The sequence below is a fragment of the Aulonocara sp. 'chitande type north' Nkhata Bay genome, linkage group LG1, assembly GCF_057382095.1.
Source record: "Aulonocara sp. 'chitande type north' Nkhata Bay isolate Kocher_YH1m ecotype deep benthic linkage group LG1, A_spYH_male_GT1.1, whole genome shotgun sequence".
Lineage (NCBI taxonomy): Eukaryota > Metazoa > Chordata > Actinopteri > Cichliformes > Cichlidae > Aulonocara > Aulonocara sp. 'chitande type north' Nkhata Bay.
Window position 1 is genome coordinate 36,859,786 of NC_141344.1, and position 24,469 is coordinate 36,884,254.

At 43.1% G+C, this 24,469-nt stretch overlaps 1 protein-coding gene across 2 annotated transcripts in view; it reads left to right on the forward strand.

The window, feature by feature from the left end:
* c1qtnf4 (C1q and TNF related 4) overlaps positions 1–24,469 on the forward strand; it is a 54,168-nt gene that overhangs the window by 18,687 nt on the left and 11,012 nt on the right. The window lies entirely within an intron of this gene.

Sequence of the window (24,469 nt, forward strand, 5' to 3'; positions counted from 1 at the left end):
ACTCCCTTTTAACAGGAAGAAACCTCCGGCAGAACCAGGCTCAGGGAGGGGGGGCCATCTGCTGTGATTGGTTGTGGTGAGAGAAGGAAGACAGGATAAAGACATGCTGTGGAAGAGAGACAGAGGTTAATAACAGATATGATTCAATGCAGAGAGGTCTATTAACACATAGTGAGTGAGAAAGGTGACTGGAAAGGAAAAACTCAATGCATCATGGGAATCCCCCGGCAGCCTACGTCTATTGCAGCATAACTAAGGGTGGATTCAGGGTCACCTGGTCCAGCCCTAACTATATGCTTTAGCAAAAAGGAAAGTTTGAAGCCTAATCTTAAAAGTAGAGATAGTGTCTGTCTCCTGAATCTAAACTGGAAGCTGGTTCCACAGAAGAGGGGCCTGAAAGCTGAAGGCTCTGCCTCCCATTCTACTTTTAAATACACTAGGAACAACAAGTAGGTCTGCAGTGTGAGAGCAAAGTGCTTTAATAGGGTGATATGGTACTACAAGGTCATTAAGATAAGATGGGGCCTGATTATTTAAGACCTTGTATGTGAGGAGCAGGATTTTGAATTCAATTCTGGATTTAACAGGAAGCCAATGAAGGGAAGCCAATACAGGAGAAATCTGCTCTCTTTCTAGTCCCTGTCAGGACTCTTGCTGCAGCATTTTGGATTAGCTGAAGGCTTTTCAGCGAGTTTTTAGGACATCCTGATAATAATGAATTACAGTAGTCCAGCCTGGAAGTAATAAATGCATGAACTAGTTTTTCAGCGTCACTCTGAGACAGGATATTTCTAACTTTAGAGATGTTGCACAAATCGAAGAAAGCAGTGTTACTGGAGGCCAAGGTAATGCCATCCAGAGTAAGAGTCTGGTTAGATACCATATTTCTAAGATTTTCAGGTCCGAGTACAATAACCTCAGTTTGATCTGAATGAAGAAGCAGAAAGTTAGCGGCCATCCAGGTCTTTATGTCTTTAAGACATTCCTGCAGTTTAACTAATTGGTGTGTGTTATCTGGCTTCATGGACAGATAGAGCTGGGTGTCATCTGCATTGCAGTGAACATTTATGCTATGTCTTCTAATGATGCTGCCTAAGGGAAGCATGTATAATGTAAACAGAATTGGTCCTAGCACTGAACCCTGTGGAACTCCATAATTAACCTCAGTGTGTGAAGAGGACTCTCCATTTACATGAACAGATTGGAGTCTATTAGATAGATACGATACAAACCACTGCAGCGCAGTACCTGTAATACCTACAGCATGTTCTAATCGCTCTAATAGGATATTATGGTCGACAGTATTGAACGCTGACTGAGGTCTAGCAGGACAAGCACAGAGATGAGTCCACTGTCAGAGGCCATAAGAAGATCATTTGTAACCTTCACTAAAGCTGTTTCTGTGCTGTGATGAGCTCTGAAACCGACTGAAACTCTTCAAATAAGCCATTCCTCTGCAGATGATCTGTTAGCTGTTTGACAACTACTCTTTCAAGGATTTTTGATATGAAAGGAAGGTTGGAGATTGGCCTATAATTAGCTAAGACTGCTGGGTCTAGAGATGCTTTTTGAGTAAAGGTTTAACTACAGCCACCTTGAAGGCCTGTGGTACATAGCCGATTATTAGAGATGGGTTGATCATATTTAAGATCGAAGAATTAATTAATGGCAGGACTTCTTTGAGCAGTTTTGTAGGAATGGGGTCTAAAATGGTTTGGAGGAAGTAATTATTGAAGTTAACTCAGAAAGATCAATTGGAGAAAAAGAGTCTAACTTAACATCAATGGTACTGAAAGTAGCTGTAGATAATATTACATCTGTGGGATGATTATTGGTAATTTTTTCTGTAATGATAAAAATTTTATTTGTGAAGAAGTTCATGAAGTCATTACTAGTTAACGTTAAAGGGATGGTTGGCTCAACAGTGTTCTGACTGTTTGTCAGCCTGGCTACAGAGCTGAAGAGAAACCTGGGGTTGTTCTTATTTGCTTCAATCAGTGATGAATAGTAAGATGTTCTGGCTTTGCGGAGGGCTTTCTTATAAAGCAACAAACTATTTCTCCAGGCTAAATGATGATCCTCTAAATTTGTGACACGCCATTTCCGCTCCAGCTTATGAGTCATCTGCTTTAGGCTACGTGTTACTTCTGATTTGAGACCTTAGTTTTCACCGGAGCTACAGTATCCAGAGTCGTACGTAGTGAAGAGGTAAAATTATTAACCAGATAATCGAGCTCTGTTGGGGTAGCGTTCAGAGCTGCTCTGCTCTGTGTTGGTACAGGGCAATGAAGATGATAACAGTGGGTGGATTATATTCTTAAACTTAGTTACAGCGCTTTCAGAAAGACATCTACTTTGATAAAGTCTACTCTCCACTGCTGTGTAATCAATTATTGTAAATGTAAATGTTATCAGGAAATGATCAGACAGGAGAGGGTTTTCAGGAAACACTGTTAAATGTTCAGTTTCTATGCCATATGTTAAAACAAGATCTAGAGCAGGGGTGTCAAACTCAAATACACAGTGGGCCAAAATTCAAAACTGGAACAAAGTCGCGGGCTAACGTTAATATTTATTGAAATATATTTATTCCTCCAGATATAAGAATGAATCTTTTCTTATGGACTCAAACACGTTTTGCTGAAAAACTGAATATGGAACAAGCAAAGCTTAATACTAAACAATATATATATTAGCTGTATAATACCAGTAGGCCAGCCCTATTAGTAATTTGGCCCGCGGGCCAGAGTTTGGCACCTATGATCTAGAGTGTGATTAAAGTGGGTGGGTTCTTTTACATTTTGAGAGAAGCCAATTGAGTCTAATAACAGATTAAATGCCATGTTGAGGCTGTCATTTTTAGCATCTACATTGATGTTAAAATCACCCACAATAATTATTTTATCTGAGCTGAGCACTAAATTAGATATAAAGTCTGAGAAATCAGACAGAAACTCTGTGTAAGGCCCAGGTGGACGATAGATGATACCAAGTAAGACTGGTTTCTGAGTTTTACACAAGGCTAAGCATCAGGCTTTCAAATGAATTAAAAGTCTGTCTGGGTCTTTGGTTGATTAATAGGCTGGTGTGAAAAATTGCTGCCACACCGCCCCCTCGGCCTGTGCTTCGAGATTTCTGGTAGTTAGAATGACTCGGGGGTGTTGATTCATTTAAGATAACATAATCATCCTGCTGCAACCAGGTTTCTGTAAGGCAGAGTAAATTGATTTGTTGATCAATTATTAAGTTTAATAATCCACATTTCACTGTTTTACTCTTTGGTTCAGATGTGGATACTGTATTGTTCTTTCTTTGTGATTGTTTATGTTTAAGTTGTTTGTTGCTGGTTTTTAGTTGTTTTTTTTTGTCTGTTTGGAAGCTGACACAGTCTCTATGGGGATGGGTTTTTGGGGGGGTAGCAGGAGGAGAGAAGCTGCAGAGAGGCGTGTAAGACTGCAACTCTGCTTCCTGGTCCCAACTCTGGATAGTCATATTATGGGGGGTTTAATAAATTTGTCCATATTTCTAGAAATGAGAGCTGCTCCATCCAAAGTGGGATGGATGCCGTCTCTCCTAACAAGACCAGGTTTCCTCCAGAAGGTTTGCCAATTATCTATGAAGCCCACATCGTTTCTGGGACACCACTCAGACAGCCAGCAATTTAAGGAGAACATGCGGCTAAACATGTCACTCCTGGTCTGACTGGGAAGGGGACCACAGAAAACTACAGAGTCCGACATTGTTTTGGCAAAGTTGCACACCGATTCAATATTGATTTTAGTGACCTCCGATTGGTGTACCCGGGTGTCATTACTACCGACGTGAATTATGATTTTACTGAATTAGGTATTTATTATGTTGCTCTTTTCTGTTTGTTTTCTCTTCTGTTTTTTCTTATCTCCATACAGGTGATCCAAGTGTTTTGTTTGTTTTTCTTTTTTTTCTTCCACCCTTTCTCACCATCTCTCCTCGCCTCTATTTTTCTTTCTCTCTCTCTCTCTTTCTTTCATTCTTTCTCCCTGTCCTATCCCCCAGTCATGTCTGTCCCGTCTGTAACAACCGAAAATCTAATCAAATAAATACATAATTATAATAAAGGTCAATCAAATGGACCAATATGGCAAGGCCGTGATGATCCACTTGATAAAGTAAATCTTTCTTGGCCTTCAGACAACAATTCTGATGGCTAAAGATCCAAACGGGAAAGGCAAAAAAAACCCAAAAAAAACCCACATATACATATACACACATGCATAAACTGATGGTTTGGTAGTGTGGCGTTGGGGGTCTTCTGAAAACTGTTGGAATTATCAGTGTCACATTTTGACCATAATGCAACAACATCTGGAAAGCATCTGATTGGCAACAGCTTCATTTTTTAGTTTGTCGTTGATCCCAAACACACTGAAAATTCAGTAAAAGCATACGTTGGTAGAAAAATGGAACACTTTAAGTCAAATATTGGCCCCAGAGTGTGTGTGAATGTGTGTGCACACATGTGTGATGAGAGATACTTTTGTTTTGTTTTTTTTCTCTTGCTTTCACAGAGCAAAAGCAGTTGTACTGGCCTATACAATGCAACAATAGTTCTCTGTGTGGCTTTGATCTAATGAAGAATAGTGTGTGCGTGTGTGTGTGTGTGTGTGTGTGTGTGTGTGTGTGTGTGTGTGTGTGTGTGTGTGTGTGTGTGTGTGTGTGTGTGTGTGGTGGGGGTGGGCGTATCAGAAAGAGAGCGCTATTGCTCAGAGGAAAGCAAAAGCTGGGTTACACAATGAGACTGAATCAGCTGCTTATATCTTCGTTTTTGCTGAACCAAAGGTCTTGCCATAGAAATTGAACCATGCTGTTTTAAAGAGTGATAGCACGGCTATTATTAGAACAGTTACAGTTACTAACATCACATTCACATCAGAGCACTGGCTAGTAAACATGATGAAAATGAAGGTTTCTACCATCACTGCACATTGGTGTAAAAGCTAAAGGTCGAAGGGAGCAGCTGGCCTCAGTGATAGTTATTACCAACATGAAAAGGGAAATGAAAATTAATTTGGGAGTAGAGACTATGTCTGCATTATGGTATGAAATATTAAAATGCAGGTTTGCATTTGTCCACACCTAGGGACGCATGCAGACAACCAGCTAACCCTGTGAATAATCACAAGGACAGAAAAGTACATACACTTTGTTTTCATAGGCTTTATGCAGCCATGCGTACACGCTGTTACTGTGAACTACTAAAAGTGCATTTCTTCTATCGTCTTTAGCAGCAAGTGGAAGCAGACCGTCTCATTTTTCATCATTTGCATACAGAATCACTGTTTGCTCCACAAGTTATTTGACAATAATTTTTTAATAAGACAATATCAAAGTAGACATGCAATTTTACAGACTGTGAAACTGAGAGAGTCACAGGAGAAGTGGGTGAAATGTGCTTTTGTTGTTGAGAACAGAAGAAAAGCTACTGAGGAACAACAAATGTGATGGAGGCGATCGATCCTTTAAGTTCAGGGTACAGAACGCTGCTGCAAGGAAAAAATAGACTTTAAAAAATAAGCTCAAATCACAGAAGAAGAGTCAATAATTACAGGTAACAGAAAGAGCTGTAGATAGATGTGTTCATAAACATGCAATATAACAACAATACATGGTTGTAGTTTCACTGTCCTTTATAAAGCTTATTTATGTGTTAGAAAGCATGTGCATGGTCTATGTGTGTCATTTATACATGTGGCCAAAGCACTACAGATTATTTCTGCAAATGATGCAATCTGATGGAGGACAAGGGTTTGTTAAGAGCTTGTTTGCTGCCTGTTGTTGTTGGAAATGGGGCTGATAAAAAACACTTGGACTAAGCTGTAGAATAAGCTGCCATTAAACCAAAACACTGAGCTAGAAGAGGCTAAAAGCCTATACATATCTGCACAGCTGGGTAAAATCTGTAAGGTCTTTTTACAGAATCCCTGAAGTCAGTTTATTCAGTGCTATACAGTACTTTTGTCTGTTTGTGCCAGGATAACAGGTTATAGAGTAAAGTCTTCCCTTTCCCTGATTTACTTAGCAGACTAAATATTGCAAATCTTTCACATTTACTAAGCAGTGTCATCAGAAAGCCAGAACATTTTAGAAAATTAAGATATCTGATTTTATGATACTGGCTGTTAACTTCATGTCAATGTACATGTAATCTACATGTAGGTCCAAACAATCTTAGACAATGACACAGTTAATTTGAAATCACACAGTGCGTGTGTGACTGAAGTACAGACTTTAAGCTTTAATTTGAGGTGCAAACAAAAGTATTGCATTAATTGTTTCACAGTCATTTTTATACGCATGCCTTCATATTCAAAGGCTCAAGAGAAATTGATAAAGCTGTTTTATGGTCAGGTCAGTTTCCTCATAAGTCCATGAAAAATTCAGCAGAAATAAAGTCTTGAGTTGATTCCAAGAGTTGCATTTTATTTGGTCTATCTTCACTGGAACTCTCAGTTTGACTGTCAAAGACACGTGGATGCAAATGAGGAAGACTGAAACAAACAACAAAATCAGAGTAAGAGTAAAAACATTCGCATTGTCCAAATCACCATCTAACAAAGTCAGAACATTCATGAATAGATCGCTGCATCACTGCCAAGTCTACAATGAAGAGACACATTCATACAGTAAATGAAAATAAAAAGGGTTTGCAGTGGTGCAAAGCACTGGTTACACTGACAAATGGGAATTCCATTAAAACAAAAAAGGCCACACAGGTCTGGAATAAAGTTCTTTGGACAGAAGAAAGTAAAATGAACTTAGATTAACCAGAATGATGGGAAGAGAAAAGTCTGGAGAAGAAGAGAAATAGCTCATGAGGTAAAACATACCATACCAGTGTTGTGGGATGGGCATGCAAACGCCTGCCAGTGAAACTGTGTCACTAGTGTTTATTGATGATGTGAGTGCTGATAAAAGCAGCAGGATCAGTTTGAATCTGCTCAGATTTGGCCAAATGCTGCAAAATCAATCGGACAGCACTTCACAGTCCAAATGTATCCAAATGGATAGTAGCTCAAGGAGTACTGCAAAGAAACTGGATGTTCATCAACAGCCAGGTCAGGCAGATGCTGGAGATAAAACTGAAGGCAGAGAGAGCCATGAACAGACACAGTGGGACTGAAAGCGGCTGCAGTACAGAGGCAAATGACCAGAAATGCGTCCACAAATGTAAACTGCAGCTACACTTTAATGTCAGTCTTTTTTGGCTTTGTCTTGTTTACAGTTGTAAAAAAAAAAACTGAGCCATGGAGGAAAAAAGACTGTGCTCATATTGGTCAGTTCACACAAAAGAGACAGAACCATGATGACTCAAGAGGATTTTAACGTGCCAGTCCTTCTGTCACAATGATGTGAAATGTCTCAGATGCATTGGTTTGGTTCCATTATTAAACACCATGAGAAATAAAATGCTGAACTGTTGAGCACAAAATTTGTTCTTTTTTTGTTCCTGTCCTACACGTTCTCAGCTTCAGTCATCGTCCTTAGATTAGCTGAGGAAATCTTAGCTGAGGGTTAAATGGGAGACGATGGCGCTGCAGTTTGTGGACAGCAGCAGCAGGAAAAATGAAAACATATTAACAGGTTCTCTTAAAGGTAATATGAACTAGTCATCCTGAGCCAGCTGGAGAAACCTGGAGAATGGCTGTTTTGCTTCAGTCTGTAGGCTAATGTGTCTGTTATCACCTCGAGCAGATGGCTCAGCATGGAAGAGAGAGATTCACACATGCACGCACAAATAAACCAACTCTTCCCTGCACATCCACAAAAACACTCTGAAGTATGTTTGTCATACACATGTACAGCAGCGCAAAAATAAACGTGAAAAAATTCCCCCCAGAAACCAAATATTCTGTCCACTACTGACATTTATTCATTTCTGAGTGACAAGAGGGTAACGGAAATGATTTAAAGGTTTGCTGGGAATCTGCATAAAAATATAACCACAAAAATATTCTAATGGAGGGGAAAAGGTCATATTAAAGCTGGTCGGTATAAGCAGTGTGTCTGTAGTGTCTGTAACATTCCTCTGTAGATTAAACCATGCACATGCCGAGGTGACAAAGTTGCACTGCAAAATAAAACTTGGTGTGTGACCTTCAACATATTTCTTTTTCAGCAAGCTCCAACTAGTGCCAAAGTATCCTGTCACATGCTGTATAACTTATGTATACAGTGTATTTAGTGTTTGACCAGATTATTTATGTTTGAGAAAGAAAAAAAGACAATTTAATCATCCTGAAACAAGATACTGTGACATATACAGTAGAATATAGACATAAAGTCATATACAGGGAGGGAAATAATAATTTGAACCCCTGCTGACTTTGTGTGTTTTTCCACTTATAAAGAAATCAAGAGTTTATGTTATGATCATTTCATTTTAATGGAGAGAGACAGAATTCCAAAGCCAACATAACGTAATACTTGGTGGAGAAACCCGTGTTGGCAAGAACAGCAGTAAGATGTTTCTTCTTGTAGCTGGTCAACAGGTTTGCACATATCGCAGGAGGGATTTTGGCCCAGTCCTCTTTACAGAAACTCACTAAATCCTTTAAGGTTTCTTGGCTGCCAATTCGATGTTCAGATCCCTCCACAGATTTCCTACAGGTTGGAAGTAGACTGGTTTGGCCACTCCAAGAACTTAATGTGCCTCTTCAAAGCCACTCCTTTGTTGGCTTGGTGGTATATTTTGGGTTACTGTTATGCTGAATCCTCAAATGTTCTGGCTGAGGGAAAGAGCTTCCTGTGCAAGATTTTGTGGTACCTAATACCATCAACTGGCCCCACAATGCATTGAAGTCATCCTGAACCCTTAGCAGAAAAACAGCCCCAAAGCATAATGCTTCCACCTCCATGCTTGACTCTTTGGGTCATACTCAGCATTTCCTTTCCTCCAACCATAGCAGGTCAAGTTGATGACATTTTATATAAGCATTGGAAATTTCTTCTGTTTCACACCAAGACTTGTTGCCTTCTCAGTAAGCCTCGTGCTGATGATCTTATACTGTAACCCATTCCAGCCTTGTGCAGCTCTGGGCACAAAGCCAGTCTGTGGGATCCCACATTCTGGCTAGGTTGTAGGGGAGCAAGCACTTTTGTACGGTGGCCCCTAGAGACAAAGCACGTACAAACTCCAAAGCACGTACAAATTCCAAAACACGTGCAAACCCCAAAACACAACGGAAGTGCTCCAGGACCCTAGGTGCAATGTTGAGCTTTTGTTACCTAGTGGCTACACAAGCCAGCAAGTACCAACGACCAGATTTGGTGTGTGGTAGTAACAGGTAAATTACCATCCATCCATCCATTCGCTTCCGCTTCTCCTTTTCAGGGTCGTGGGGGGCGCTGGAGCCTATCCCAGCTGTCATAGGGCGAGAGGCGGGGTACACCCTGGACAGGTCGCCAGTCTGTCGCAGGGCCAACACACAGGGACAGACAATTCATGTGCCCACCATTAGAAGCATGCCTATGGAAAAAGTGCGCCGGCACACAGTGCAGTGCGCTTTATAGGTGTTATCGTGCACTTTCCCAGCCAGGTGTTTTCCTTTTCCCATTCCTCCCTGTACTTTTGCAGCCTTTTTTTTTTCTTTCTCTGAGGGGAACAAACATTGCTGCTCTAATGCTGGGCTTACACTGTGCGATTTTTGGCCCATTTTGAGCCGATTTTTGAGTCGTGCGGCCGATTTGGTGATCGGCCCGATTTTGGCCTTCATCGTGCATCGTGTAGTATACGTGGGGTAACGAGAAGCGATTAACACCTCACGACCAGCTCCCGATCATCAATCGCTCGTGAGGGTGTCACCACAGCCGCTCACACTGCTCACGCGCAAACACGTAAACGTCGGTGAAAAAGACGGAGCAGCACGGCTGTGCAGCGTGTGATCTGGACACAAGCGATGGAGGCACAACTTGTAGAACTTTGGAAAGCTCACCCGAGCCTTTTCAATGTGGCATCACAAAATTATCACGACCACAACAACCGTGAAAATAGTTGGATTTACATTGCTGCTTTATCACAGCTGCCTGATCAATGCTTTTCATTAGCAATTTAGCAAAGTTGATGGTGGTGGTGTGCGTGTCTGTGTGAGTGAAAGACAGAGAGGGAGAGAGCGACAGATTTTCTGTTATAACCTTCATTTTATGGACGCACAGTGTGAGCTCTCAGGTCGCATCAGAGCATCGGGCGGTATAGTGTGAGACCCTGCATCGTGACCTACCAACTTCTAACCCCTGTGAGTCAATCGTGCAGTTTGAAAATCGCACAGTGTCTGCCCAGCTTTAGGTGTACTGTCAACCGAGACTTGCACCGCAGTGTCGGCATTTGTTTCCCTGTTGGCCATGCTTCTTGTTGTGGTCATCTGTTGTCTTCCAGTATTTTCTCCGCAAGCGACCTTTCCTCGACCAATGAGATGAGCGGTAATCTGAATTGTCATACTCGAATTGTCATAAGTGTGCTGTCAGCTCATTGGTCACAAAGCAGGAGAGGGGCTGGGAATTATGTTTTCAAACAAAGCGTTAATTCCATTAACATTTATAGACTACTTTTGATTCTCACTGTATTACGGGACAAAGTGCGTCCCTTATTAGCTCAATACGGTACGTGTACTTTTGTTTCTAAATACGGGACGATTCCGTTTTTTAAGGGACGGTTGGCAATCCTAGGCTCCCCAGACCCTCCAGCTGGCGAGGCAGGATGCTGGCTGGGTTCTCCTGAACCCCCAGTTGATGTAGACGGCGGCATGGAAGCTGCTGGGTGCTGGGCTGGCTCACCTGAGCCAGCAGCGGAAGCCGATGCAGGACCAGCAGGTATGGAGGCCCCCTGCAAAACTGAGAGCGTGGCAGCAGGGTGCGCCAACAGCTGAGCTGCTAAGCGTACAGGGAGCTGAGCTGCTACTTGTGCAAGTAAAAGCGCATGTGACTGATCTAGAGGCAAAACTAGAGATTGAGCAGGTGGCTGAACTGTGGCCTGCGCCAAGGACTGAGGCATAATCATGCAGAGAGAGAGAGCAGGTGAAAAACAGTCCATAGTGCCCACAATCTGTAAACAAGCGGCCATGAAATTAGTAGTGTTAATGATCACTGATCCTGAGCCAGCAGTCTTTACGTTCTCAGAGTCTGAGGCAGTCTTAATTGGCTTAAAGGCAAATGGTCCAGTCTCTTCAGACACAGAAGAATTCAGCATAGGCTGGTTGAATTCAATCAATGACAGTTCCTTAAAGTTCAGAGGGGCTGGTCCAGCCACACGAAAAACAAGGATCACAACCTGGCACACAAAAACATGACTTAGACCTTTATGGTGAGGCTCGAGGACAAACATTAAATACTCAGGTATGTATCTGGTTAATGACAACAGAATGATAGTGGTAAGTGGTACATTTAGATTGTATGGAGAAATGGGTGCAGATAACGCTGCGCTAGAATCCTTAATGAAAAGAGATGACTTTTCAGATTGTGACTGGGTGGTAACACTGTTATCCCAACATGAAACCTCGTCTAGTGATGAGTTTACAGAGCCAGAGAAGACAGACATCACGTTAACTCTGGGAGGGGATAACAGAAGTTCACTAACAGTTAGATTGGACTCCCCACTTTCAGCCATGATCACCTGATTGGAGGTGACAGTGCTGGAGTTAAACAGTTCAGAAGCATCCTGCTTAATATTCAGAGGAAAACAGATTTCAGGTTGAGTAATGTTACTCGCTTGGATTTCTATGATCTGAATTCGTGTTGTTGTCAGTGAGTTTCATAGTGAGTCTTTGACCAGCATCTATAGTTTTCAGTTCTTTGCACACAACAGCAGGCAATACCTTATCACTTGTCACTTCACACACGGTCTGTTCACACTTTAATTCAGGACTGGCCACCTCTGAAATGTCTTTACTTGCTATGAAAGCAGAGGGGCCTGGAGGAGAAGAAACACAGTCTCTGAAGACAGGCTCCAAAAGAGGGTGTGGCTAGGGAACCAATCAGTTCTGGTACATTGAAATCTTTATTTTGAACAAGATCCCCAAACATGACTTTCTCCAGTGACTCAGTAACACCATCATTAGCTTCTTGAAGTGGCTCTGGGGTGAGCAGAGCAGACACAGGAAGGGAGGCATCGGTCACACATAGTTCAGTCTGTGATGGAACCCTTGGCACAACATATGTCGCAGAAGAAAGCACCTCCACCCCACCGCCCACACTATTCACATTATGATCTGTGAAAGTCTCTTTTAGTCTAAGTGCAGCATCAGAGGACTTTACAGGAGTACTAGAATTGTTCACAATTGTTTTAGAAACAAAATCTCCTGTCTGTGGCTTGGTTAGCGGCGCATTACTTACCGTATTTTCACGACCATAAGACGCACTGTACTAAAAGGCGCAGTCTCAGTTATGTGTGCCATTACTGTATTTAACACACACATAAGGCGCACTGGATCATAGGGCGCATACAAGTACCGTATGCGTATTTAAAAATAAAGCGGGAGCAAACCTGAGTTCGGTACCTTACTCACATTTTTATTACCAGTAATCGTCATCATCAACAACACACAAGCATACAAGTGTGCGTATTTAAAAATAAAGCAGGAGCAAAACAAAGTTTGGTACTCACATTTTTATCATCAATCAAACCCATCGAAGTCCTCATCCTCTGTGTCTGAATTGAACAGCTGCGCTAAATCTCCATCAAACATGCCAGGTTCACTTTCTTCACTGTCAGAGTCACTTTCTGTGCCGTGCGGCTCCTCGGAAATGATGCCGGCTTTTGCGAAAGCTCGAACAACAGTGCCAGCAGACATGTTAGCCCAAGCATCTACAATCCATTCGCAAATTGTGGCGTAACTCGCCCGGCGCTGCCTTCCACTCTTGGTGAAACTGTGGTCTCCATCGGTCATCCATCGCTCCCAGGCCGCTCGCAGCCTTACTTTGAACGGGCGGTTCACACCGATGTCCAGCGGTTGGAATTCCTTTGTCAGGCCTCCCGGAATGACAGCAAGCTCACAGTTCATTTGTTTCACTAGTTTTTTCACATCGGCTGTGAGATGGGCACGCATAGAGTCACAGATTAAGAGCGATGGTGATGCGTGGAAAAAACCACCTGGTCTCCTTACATACACCTCCCTCAGCCACTCTTTCATCATTTCCTCATCCATCCAGCCCTTTTCATTTGCCTTAATGATGATTCCTGCTGGAAACTTCTCTTTAGGAAAAGTCTTTCTCTTAAAAATCTCCATAGGCGGCAGTTTCTGTCCATTAGCATGGCAGCCAAGCACAACAGTAAAAGAAGACTTTTCATACCCCGTTGTGCGTATCGCTACCGTGCTGGTCCCCTTCTTCTCCACAGTGTGACTCACCGGGATGTCAAAAGTGAGCGGGACCTCGTCCATGTTTGTGATGTGGCTGGGCTGGATGTTTTTGTCGCCGATGTGTTTGCTGCAGTAGGAGCGGAAGATGGCCAGCTTTTCCTTATAATCCGCTGGAAGTTGCTGCGCTACCGTAGTCCTGGTCCGGATGGAAAAATGGCACCGTTTCATAAAAAGTGAAAGTGAAACTGCTTTTAGCCGAATGGTGACCGTCGAAACGCTTCTCCCGCTCGTTCTTTGCTCGATGATCCACCGCTCGAGTCTTTCCTCCAACTCGGGCCACCTCGCCTTATGTCCGCGGAAACTCAGCTGCGTTTTCTTGACCTGCCGGAGCTTGTTTTCTAGCTTCCTCCATTTGCGAACCATCGATTCGTTAATCTTAAATTCTCTCGCCGCTGCTCAATTTCCATGTTCCTCCGCGTAGCTGATGGCCTTCAGTTTAAACTGTGCTTCATAAGCGTGTCTCTTTGCCATTTTCAGGGTTGCGCCCACACTTCACCCTTTAGCGTTCTCATGGTGTTCTCTACTACGTCCTCCTTACAACACACAGGGCGCACTGCGCTATAGGGCGCGCCGTACTTTTTGAAGAAAATCTAAGACTTTTAAGTGCGCCTTATGGTCGTGAAAATACGGTAGCTGAAACTCAGCACTGTCTAACTCTGAACAAACGTCTTCACAAACAGGAGGACACATGACACAGGATTCCCCGTCAGCGCAGCAGCTGAGCCGTCAATCTCCTGTTTGGAAGGGCGTGACAAAAACACAGGCTGAAACTCTCCAGTGCTGGAATTCACAGTCTGTGTGGGTCTTACTCCTTGTGCATAGAAGCCAGACGAACAGACCACACCATTCTCAGTACTACAGTCGGCCATCTTCACACTATGAGTCTCTTTTAACTTTGACTCTTGAATCTGTAATTCTGAATCTAGTTCATCTTCTAATGTTTCAACGAAGACTGGTGATGAAAGACTGCATTCACTCACCTCCAGTCGTTGCGCAGCGCGACAGCGACACGAACGCCGTTTCTTCTTGATGGTGGTTTCCAATGAACCAGACAGCGGTTCCTCATGCACCATTGCAGAGGCTGGGGAACTAGGTGCTGACAGAGCGGTAGGGGAGAGTTTCTGGCAGCTCAGGGGGCCCCCGAGAGCCAGGCAAGTTCCCCGGAAAATCTTGTCATAGTTAGGAGTGAACCACGGCTTCCACCGGAGCTCTTCCCCTAGTTGAGCGCATGCAGCGCACTGCCGCTCCTCGAGGTTGAAATCCATGACCTCCACAGCATCCTTGTGCTGCTCAGTGGAGGCAAGACATGCCGTAGCAATGCACGACGGCGACGTGAACGCCGCTTCCTCTTTGAAGCGGCCGTGGACAAAACTTGAATTTCCCCTCGTCCTCCAACCACATCCGTGCCAGATAGGAAACAGGAGATGAGTAGTCCGATTGAGGCGGCGAAGGTGAGTGGCCGGTCCGAAGCGGGGCGACTGGCGAGAGCTCCTCCACGAAAATGAGCCAGGGCTTCCAACGGAGCTCTTCCTCCCGAAAGGCTCGTAACACCTGCTGCCGCTCATCGTCACCAAAATTGATGGCCTCCACCACCTCTGTGCAGCTTGACTGTGGCGGAGATGAGGAAGCCGATGAATGGTGAGACGCTGGCAGAGCAGTGGCGAGCTTCAGCATTCCAACTCTGACTGCCTCTGGCTCACGAGGCAGCGGCGACGACACCCGTTTACGGGGTGAATTCGTGGGTGCTGCTGCGGCTTTCAACACTCTCTAAGCCAGCGATGGGTGCGAAGCTCCTCCTTCAGGGGGGCCAGAGAGTCGAATGCCTCAAAAAGCTGGGGAAACTGCCGGAGCTGCGACAGGATGGCGTCTATAGCCGCCAACACAGTGGACACCACTCTGGGGTCCATGCACCCGCAGATGCGTGTCATGAGCTGGCTGATCCGCTGCAGCTCCTCCCCCATCTCATCTGGACTGTCCGCTGGGTCTGACATGGTCAGGTCGTGCTGTCACGGCGGGGTGCGCCGGTGTGTAGATGAGGTAGACCCAAAAGCAGATACAGTGAAGACAGAACTAAGTCCAAAAATAAAGCGAGCCTTTGTTGTGGCTGATGGCATGAGAACAACTCTAGAGACACACTGAAACTGGGAAAACTAAGGGGACTAAGAACACTGTGTAAACTAAATGACAATGACACTCTGTGAAAGAACTATGAAAAACTATGAACACAGAGTAACTAGGAATGCTATGAAATACAGTGAAACAATGAGGGAAAACTATTAAATCTGTGGTGAGGATAACACACAACCTGACAAAGAACAGTAAGAGACAAAGGACTTAAATATACACATAAGGTGATCAGGGGGAGTGGAGACACATGAGGAAACAGCTGACTAGGATGAACATAATGATGCACAGGAAATGTAAACCAAAACACAAAGACATGGAAACTGGACTTTCATAATAAACAGGAAAACATGATAAGAAGCAGGCATGACACAAACTTGACAACATTAACCAGGCAGGCAAGAAACATGACCAATAACACACAATAAACAACATGGGGAACTTTACATGTTGTAAAGTTCCCCATGTTGACACAAAGAAATTAAGAAACAAAGGACTAATAGCAACCTAGAAATTGACTGGATGAGCTAAACTGAAACTAGAACACAAATTAATACAAAATGACACATTAACAACCCACACACTGGCTCCCATGACCCAGTACCGTGACAGACTCATTAATGTTGAATTCTCTGGCAGCTGCTCTATTCCCATGTTGTTGCAGTATATTAATGACTAACCTCGTATTGTGGATGAATAATCTCAGTTGTTCTCCTGACTGAAGTTTGGTCCGTTTACAGCATCCTGCCATGCGATTGCATATGTCCCTAACCATCGGGAACCCTCAGGCTAACTTTTATCAAGGGGAAAAAAGTTAGCGTTCATCCTCCAGCTTCACTGTGTTTATGCTATGCTAACATAACTGTGTCGCTAGCCACCACGTAGCACATCATTATATACCAGCTAGCCCAACTTCGGTAACCCTACAAACGTCACTGCTGTTTAGTTTTCTGTCTTCATTCATGTTGGAAGTGATAGCAGAGCTGTACGTTTGAAATTTTCAGAAATCTCTCACTCAGAACATGTTATATCATGATTAGGTGGAAACTAGTGCGCTAACTTCCTGCTAACTTCTAACTCAGTGAAATGTAATAAATTCCTTTTTCATGGATGCCTGGATGTTAAACTTAATTGTTTCACCTGGTAAAGCAGCAACGCTGATGATTTTATTAAAGATGAAAGAATTTCAGACTTTGGGACCTGAAGCGGATGGAGTTTAGGACCCAGATTATTCCGCGAGGCTCCTGACTACGGTAGCCGTAATGCTCCAACAATCCATCAAGCGGTGCGGCTTTGTAGCTTACCAACATTTTTTGACAGATATTTGACCACATAAAATCAGTTCGAGGTCAGTAAGGACAACCAGAATTCATACATAAGGCACACTGTCGATTTTTGAGAAAATAAAAGGATTTTAAGTGCACCTTATTGTCTGAAAAATATTGTAATATTTCCTGGGCCCTGTGGTTGATATTCTGCCTCTCTCCATTAAAATGAGACAACCATATAGATTACAGGCTGTTCCCTTCTTTGTAAGTGTGCACACTTACTGATTCAGGGCATGAAAGGATTATTTCCCCCACTGTTCATATAACCTTAACCACATTATATAGGGCAGAAACAAGCATGATTCAGATGTGTGAACCCACATGTGCACAAAAATATAACTTTAATCAGCACACACAGATAAATTCACACTCGCAGTCACACATTTCTTCTGATACACACCACCAACAACCCACGCAGCAGAGACTACACAAAAACGCACACCACCACCCACATGACAAAGTTATATAGGCCACATGAGCACGCATGCACAAACACACACACTATTAATGTATTTTAAATCCCCAGTAACCACTCAACAGCTAGATCCACTCCAAGAAATTCTGCCAGATTTGTTCATCGTTCTTCTCTTTCTCCACCTTTCCTCCATTTTCTCTCCCTCCTCTTGTCCTCCTTCTCTCTCCCATCTCAATCGTCAGGTATCGATCTGTTTCCAGGGAGGAGAAATCAGCCCTTCTCCTCCCTCTATTTTTAGACGCGGGGCATATCTCGGGGAGAACCACAACACGAGAGAAAATGGACTAGAAGCACCAACTCTACTGACAACACAAGATGGTGCTTAATCTGATGGCGAGCTGATATTAGAAAAGAATAAAGACAAAGCTCGTAAAGCAATGAACCTGCCAAGGATTCGCTGTCTCTGAGGACATTTGGTTCACTGCGGTGCAATCCATGACACCACACTGATATGCATTTGTAGTATTTTAACTAACTTCTACAAGAGAAATTCTCTGTGAGACTCTTTTAAAATCCTCTCTACAAACTCAAAAATGCATGAAGGTCAATCTAAGAATAAGGCTGGTTTTGAAATCCCCCACAGGCTGACCTTTGGAGACAAAGAGGAGTTTGGCTCACATGTTTCTGCTGTCTGAAAAACACACAGATATTTCTGTGTGTTCCTCAGTGTCTCTGCTTAATCTGTGGATCACAGAGAGTGTAGATATTAGAAATCACATGGTGAAAAAACTATTATTCAACTGAGTATGATAGCTTATGATTTTACCTCTACAAACAATCATTATGGCCTTTTAAGAACAAACACAGATGAGTATTTAAAACCCCTTTGAATCCATCACATCTGTGCAAGCCCGTTTTATTTTCAACCCCATCGAACAACAAGATGAGACTTTTTGAGTAAAGCTACTTAGATTTGGGGAAACAATTTGTTCAGGGAGGCCATGAAATCAAGCTCAGCTGATTCTTTCTCTAACTGCTCTGCCTATAGTTGCTTACACCAACAAGCCACTTTGCAACCCACCTTAACCCAGTTCCTACTTTGATGACTTAAATTGAATGAATATCTTATCAGTTTTCACCAATGCCTACTATCAGTTTGGGGATCTTGGAGTTTTTCTTCTCCACCTCTCGCTCCATGTATGCACATATTGGCAAATACAAATGACTGCAGATGGTGGTTTTCTTGGCTAATGCACAAATCTCTGAATCTCTTGGGAAGATGGATGCCTTTTCAAATGCAGGATGCTTTGTGTTTTGTGTTTTAGCCATCAGAAAATACAGCAGCTCTGTAACACTCATGCTGTGTATACAGTGAACAGACACACAACCAGCTCTGTGCTGCTGCTTTATCACTCAGCTGAGTGGTGGGGAGTCCCGTACAGACAGTGATTGATCCCCTCTAGGATCAGAGCTCTTTTGATAAGATTGCTGCGACTGTCACTGAGGCATGCAACCTTTCATCTTCTGTGATAATGTTGATTTTCCAGCAAGGTGAAGGACTTGGAGTTAAACTGGCAGAACACAACAGTGCAAAAGCACATGATTCATACTCCATGTATTTTATGGCAAATACATTAATTACACAACTTGCTTTTGTAGTTAACCAAATGCCAAGAAGGTGGAAAACATTCATTAGGAAAAGAAGTTTCAAAAAATCTTCTGTCTGTACAAAATACAGCTGGAGCCTCCACAGCTGCAAAATGAACTTTGACTCTTCCGCTACCATCTGCACTGTGTTTACTGTAACGGAAAGAAGAGGTGAGGTAATCCTGTACCTCCAGCACATTTGGTGTGTTGATGTTCAGTTGCAAATAGTTGAACACACACTAGTCTACCACTCTCAGGTATTCTGAAAGCTCATCCGGTATCCGGTAGCTGCAGATCCTGTTCTGAATATGAGATGCCACTGCCTATGTGTACAGGGGGCAGAGTGAAAAGGGAATAAGACACAGTTCCTTGCAGTGGCCGTCCAAACTTCTGTGTCTGACACAGTTTTAAATGTGAATGTGCTAGCGTACAGTAATCTGTGTTTAACGCAGTTCTGACCAGTGAGGAAATATCTCAGCTATAAGTGTTTCATGTTCTGCATCTGCGTTAAAAATCCAAGTTTATGCTTTTATTTTGATACATATAAGAAAACTATTCTGGAGGTCTTCAAAACAACACTCTGAAAGGATTAAGAGGTGTATCAATGTGCAGGACAGTCATTCAGGACCAGTGTTGGGTAAGTTACTTTAAAAAAGTAATTAATTACTAATTACTAATTACTTAGTCAATATTGTATTTAAAATACTTATCTAATTACTGTGTCAGAAAAGTAACTTAATTACTAAATAAGTAATTTAACTAAATACTTCTTAAAATCCCTATAAACCTTGAATGGGCAAACAATAGAAATTAAACTCTTTAAATAATAAATACATTTTTTTTAAAGACGGAGACTCTACAGTACGCAGCGGTAGCATCTCTTCCACAATGTAGCCCGCAATCATTTTTTAAGCTCACCTTCAGACGCTTTCTGTGCTGCTGAAGTAAAATCACGTTTTGCCTGCTTAGCAGGAGTTGTCGCGGTGTTATCCATGGATGATGAACAAGGATCACTCAGAAGTGTTCGTCTATGCTCTCGTGTCAGGTGCTTCAGTAGATTACTCGTGCTATTAACAGCGGCCGATAGTTTTTTCTCCCCAAGACATAGCTTACATTTTACTGTAATGTTCTTGTCTGCTTGTTTCAGAAAAGTGAAGAGATGGGAATATGTCCATTTCATAAAACAGCCACTCGCTTCAGCCGAGTCCGACATCTTCCGCTTTAGAATACGACTATGCAGCAAACTGGTGCGAAATGACGCGCAGCTGCACTACAGCGGTGTTAAAGCAGCAGAGCTTACTTCTACGTTGTAAGTATATTGTAAGTAACTGTAATTAAAATACCTAAAAATGAACAGTAATTAGTTACTCTACTTTTTCAGTGGAAAAGTAATTTAATTACAGTACGCATTACACCCAACACTGTTCAGGACATTTTGAAATGTGCTGAAGACACTGGAGAAATCAAAGAGCATCATTTGGACAGCCCCTCCTGTCCTGTCCAGATGGATGTAGGCACGGTGGATTAGGTGTATCGCGGCAGCGCCAACTCGTACATCCGGTTGGTTGGCGAACTGAGTAATGAATCAGTCCCTGTGGATTTTCCCAGAACATGTTTCCTGGCACTTTGAAACAGCTAGTACTGACACGGATATTTGCATACCATGGAGTTTAAGAACTCACCGAATATCTGGACAACTACAGATAAACTACTGAGCAGTCTGAAGGCAAGACAAAAGAGGCAGTTTGATGGCAGCATTTACATGTTTGTTTGTTTGTTTTTTGCTTATTGTAATTTGTTTTTCATGTGTTCAGTTCCACCTGATTCTACAGTGTATGTAAACACAGCTCTGGCCTACTTCTGTTGTTGCCCTGAGACAAAAAGCCAGAAAACACAAACAGTATTTAAGGGGAATGAGGGTAGGAGATGTTTTACTCCAGTACATAGTAAATCCTCTGGCACATGGAAGAACAGACGTCTTTTGTTAAAAGGAACATATCCAGGACTCACTGGGACCATAACGGGATCTCCCAGTCTGCTCAGACTACTCAGTATTCCCCTCAGAAGAAGCTGCTGGACTCGTAAGCTGTTCAAAAAGGGAATTCTGGCTTCAGCCCAGTTAAATATAGAAATCGACGTATGAACAGACATTTGGAGATAAGTAACTAGTAAAAAGAAATAGTAAATAAGATTCATGGCAGTCAAATTCATTAGCTGATACATTTCCTCATATTATATCTGTCACAGCTGATGTTAGTCTGATGGCTTCCCTCAGTCTCTGTATTGGCCATCACAGCCGAGTGCTAGCAGTCACATTAAGTTAACATATGGTTTTATTTGCAGGAGGGTTAAACAGAGCTGTTGTCCTCTTGAAACAAGAGTACACTCCAACGAGGTAATTAACTTGTGAAGCTGTTGAGCTTCAAGAATAACAAAAATATATTTCAGTAACATAACACTAAAGTAATTTCCACAAATTATTAATTTATTGTTACAGGTTTGGTTTCAGAACATATACACATCTATATTATGATCCAATAACTTATTGAACTTACACTTCTGACTGATAGATAACAAATTGCCTGTGACTTGGAGCCTATTTAATATTAGCAGCTTCACCAATTCTGCACAGTCTGTCTCGGCCTGTGGGGAAGCAAGAAATTAGAAACACAATTAACAGCAGAGTGAACAAATATGAAAGTCAGCTATCCCGTGATGACTGAGCCTCTGCAGGCAGCAGCCCCTATCTTCAGGCGTTTTGTTGCCAGATGGCAGATAACTCGTATCTGAGCCAATACTTCATCTTACTTGCAGTGCTTATTGTTTACAGACCTCTGGGCTTGCGGTACTTACATTAGTATTATTTATTTTTAACCTTAATACATTATGTCATTTTATTACTGCAGTAATCACCGGACACCCTGCTACTGAGTAAAACTACAACAACTAATCAAATGTCGTGGTATGCTACTCATCATGCTGTATAGCAAATGTTAGCATGCTACCATGCTCAGGCAGTTAACATGCTTAAAGGGGCTTTTGGCCAACAGGGATTACTGTGCTAGCACCACTGTGTTGTCCATATGACCGTCATACACTTTTACATGACAGAAACAGCAGTAGGTCTACTTTAACATCGATGTGTTAGCATAATCAGTGAACATATGTTAGCATATGTTCAGCTCAAAGTAGTGCTTTGCAGCATTGTTAGCTACACCTCAGTACAGCTAGCATAGCCATTTAGTGTTTTTCTGTTTGTTTCTGGTTAAAATGAAGAATATTCACTGCAGCACACACTGAGCAGCACATAGTCAAACACACTCAGTGTGTAACAGATATTGTTGTGTTATGCATACTAAAAAAGCTTGTACAATCAGATAATTGTAACCACACAATTACAATGCTCCGCGCATAATAATGTTAACACTAAACTTCAAGAAAGTCAGCCAAAGCGAAATATGCACCTGAGGTGCATTTTAACTATAGAACTGTGCAGGGCACTAGAAAGAGGCTCGTTAGTTAAATTTTTTGAAAAAGTATCACCATGTACTCTTTATTCTTGAATGGACTTACTCAGCTCCATCCCGTTCTGTTGCTTCGCTCTGTGCTTTACTCCCATGGGTGCTCATTATGGAGGAAGTTTGTTTGATCTGTTCTTTTATTACTGTTTGAACCCGAAGCGTCTCTCTGCGGAGAATCAACATGACTAGTTAAAACTGCTGCCATTACATAGACAAACACTATTTTTTTAATGTAAGGTGCCATTATGTGAACAAGACTAACTACTGCATCATCTGCTTTTTTAAGACTGTTATGATTCATAAAGGAAAATTATGATATCTGCAGCACTATTTGCTTTCTCAGAAAAGATTTCTCTCTCTGCTGCAATGGGACGAGTAATCACACAGAAGTGATCAGTTGTGCCTCGGTGCCTTAAGTACAATTAACCACTATAATTAGTTTCCATTTAAAGAGGTCGATTTAGTATAGCCATACAAGAAGAACATTTAGTTTCACCAGTAAATAACTTTCAAAGATTACAAGTTATAGAGAACCATATAATATACAACACTTTGCACATTAGATGAGGTAAGACGCCACAATGCCGGTTTGTCATGAGAACAAATTCTAATCAATAACAGCCAGTAAAAATCCCAGCAGAACAAAATATACGGACCTATTTCCTGCTTCATATAAGTTATATACACCGATCAGCCATAACATCATGATTTCATGCATGTGAAGTGAATAAGGCTGATTATCTCTTCATTCTCTTCAACATCGGCTGCAGACTGCTGCACCCCCACTGCTGCTGTTCCACCTCTGACACCTCAGACACTTCACACCTCCTCTATTCACCCTGCTCACTCCCCCCCACCCCCAACAACAGCATCCAATACACACTCAACACAAGGCTCCAGCCTGTCTCTCTCAACCACCCAGGTTAGGAGGGAACTGAGGAGGATTAATGGCAAGAAGGCAGCGGGCCCAGATGGCATCAGCTCGAGGGTCGTCAGGTCCTGCGCGGACCAACTGTGTGGGGTGATGGAGCACCTCTTCAACCTGAGCCTGAGGTTGGGAAGAGTCCCACAGCTCTGGAAAACCTCCTGTGTTGTACCAGTGCCAAAGACTTCACGCCCCAAGGACCTCAACAGCTACAGGCCGGTGGCTCTGACATCCCACCTGATGAAGACCCTGGAGCGGTTGGTCCTGGCTCAGCTTCGGCGCCTAACAAGCTCATCACTGGACCCACTTCAGTTTGCCTACCAGCCTGGCATTGGAGCGGATGATGCCGTCATTCACCTCCTACATCGTTCCCTCGCTCACCTGGAGACCGCTGGAAGCACTGTGAGAATCATGTTCTTTGATTTCTCCAGTGCCTTCAACACTATTCTTCCCTCGGTTCTGAAGGACAAGCTGGAGAACTCTGGAGTGGACCATCACCTCACTATCTGGATTTTGGACTACCTCACCGACCGACCACAGTATGTGAGGACTCAGGGCTGTGTGTCGGACAGGGTCGTCTGCAGTACGGGGGCCCCACAGGGAACGGTTCTGGCTCCGTTCCTCTTCACCATCTACACTGCAGACTTCTCCCACAATTCCACCCAGTGCTTCCTGCAGAAGTTCTCTGATGACTCTGCAATAGTCGGCCTCATCACTGATGGGGACGACAAGGAGTACAGAGGACTGACTCAAGACTTTTTGGACTGGTGCCAGCTGAACTACCTCCAGATCAACGCCAGTAAAACCAAGGAGCTGGTGGTAGACTTCCGCAGGCACAAGCATTCTCCACTGCAACCACTGAACATCCAAGGTATGGACATTGAGGCTGTGGACAGCTACAGGTACCTTGGTGTTCATCTGAACAACAGACTGGACTGGACTCATAACTCAGACGCCCTCTACAGGAAAGGGCAGAGCAGGCTGTACCTGCTGCGGAGACTCAGGTCGTTTGGGGTGGAGGGCCCACTCCTGAAGACCTTCTATGACTCTGTTGTGGCTTCTGCTATCTTTTATGGCGTGGTCTGCTGGGGCGGCAGCATCTCTGCTGGGGACAGGAAGAG